Below are 2,180 nucleotides of genomic sequence, written 5' to 3' on the forward strand. Positions count from 1 at the left end.
TCTCATTACCTTTGCCGACATCAGCAGTTGCGATTGATATCAGGATGGATACAGTGTCAGACAGCTCTGTTCGTCACTAGCAGTGTGACCATGAGCAAATCGGTTCACTCCTCTGGGGCTTTGTCTCCTCGTCTGGGCACTGGGGAATCATACTACCCACCTCTCAGGGTTACATGAGATGGTTTTCTCAGCCAGTAATAAATGCTCACCAAAATAAGAGCTACTAGAATCCGTGGACGTGTCGGCCTCTTCCATGGGATTGTAAATCTGTTAGGACACTGTGACTGGTGCCTGGTAGACACTTAAACATCCTTTTTTAAAATGGAACTAAGGGCTGCGGGCACCTGGGATGAGATGAGGCAGCAAAAGGGGATGGAGAAGAAACCAGGGCAGAGTCCTCAGAAGGCCCCTGAGCAATTCTGTGCCCCATCCCTCTCCCCTCTCCCACCTCCCAGGAGGTAATTTTTCCCTGGGTCGCTGTTACCTTGCTTCAATGGAGTAATGACAGCCTAGCAGCTTTGTTCCAGGTAGATCAAAGTTCTTATACATTACCTTGTTCACCTGCCATCAACCTGGAGGCAGAGAACTGGTTGGGCTAGGATGAGTGTTCCCATTCTACAGATGAAAGGAACAAGGACAAGGACTCGTGAGCTGATGCGTGGGTAGAGCCAGCGTCTGCTGGGCAGCCTGCCAGGGCACTGTTGCTTGCTAGTGACTATCACGTTCATTTGAACTTCCCAGACAGAGTTTCCACCATGATCTGGCCTATACCAACAAAAAAAAAGCCCTGTACTATGGCGACCTTTCTGTGCCTTTGTGCTAGGGTTAACAGGGTTGGGGTAGCTCCTGGAAATAAATAAGGGCACTCCAGGGCTTATCTGGCAAATCCATACAGATCTCATGTATATAGATTTTTGGCTAGTCTGCCCTTGCTAGGCAGATAGAAATTTGTATTCACTGGGTTGAACCCACTCATGGGTCACCCTGCTTTATCCACAATGATCTGTTATCCAGGAATCCCGCTTCTTGACTATGACAGCATTTACAAATCTCTATCACAGCATCAAAATTATTTCCTTATAAGACGTTTCCTCATGTACTGAGATTGTGCATACAAGACTCAGGGGACCTGGACTCTTTAAATCTGAGATTTTTTTCCTTCTTTAAGAATTGAGATAATATATGTGAAAAAGCACAGAGCTTAACACATAGTAGGGCCACCTTAAACATTAGGTGAACCAGAACCCGAGTCCCAGAGATTAGCCCAATCCCTGGCTCACAGTAGGTGCTCAGTAAACATTTGTTTGGACTGTAGAGACATTTTTGAGTATATGGCAGGACTATATTTCTGAACCTGTCCTCCCTAGTTCAGTTCTTAAGTTCCAAAGCCCAGCCACAGAAAGTCCTCACTGGTCAACCTTCTGCACAACCCTGACCTTGATACCAAGCATAACTCATAAACATTTATGGGGGGCCTTCTCCTATGTTCCAGAGTTGTATCCCCACCTACGGCATTTCAGACAAACTGTCTCTGTGATGGCAGCTTGGACTTGTATCCTGCCATACTCTGCGCTGGTGGGACATTTCAGCACGTGTGGGTGGTATTGGAGGTGTTGGCAAGTGCCTTGGAACATAGCTGCATTTAAGTAGTGTTTCGAAGTAAGCCACCCGACTGAGGGTGAGGGAGCCATGAGCTCCAGAATAAACACATTCCATTCTCATCTTGGAATACTCCATGAACTGTTGCATGTTTCACTGTGCTTTAAGGCCAGCCGATTGTCAACCCAGCGTGGAAGCAGGAAGAGTTCTTCTGCACGTGGATGGTGAGGTTAGGGGAACATGGTCACAGTGTGACAGATAAGTTCTGTTCCAAGTTTTCTTAGCATGTGTGTGTGGGTGTGCATGTGTGTGCATGTGCGTTTGTGTGTAGAATATTTTTCTCTCTATGGATTCTGGCCACAGAGTCTTGCTGGGGAATTCCACACCCATAAGATGTGTGAATCTTAAGAACTCTTTGCCAACAAATGTTCATCGAGTGCTCACCTTGTGCATGGGTTTCCATCAGGGTCTCAACAAGAAGCAGATGACACATTTGAAACAGGATAATTTGAGGAGGGTTTATTTACAGTGAGACTACTAGCAAAGGTGTGGGGGTGGAAACCACAGTAACGAAGCAGGAA

This window comes from Pteropus alecto, unplaced genomic scaffold (genome assembly GCF_000325575.1).
Source record: "Pteropus alecto unplaced genomic scaffold, ASM32557v1 scaffold8, whole genome shotgun sequence".
In the NCBI taxonomy this organism is placed as follows: Eukaryota; Metazoa; Chordata; class Mammalia; order Chiroptera; family Pteropodidae; genus Pteropus; species Pteropus alecto.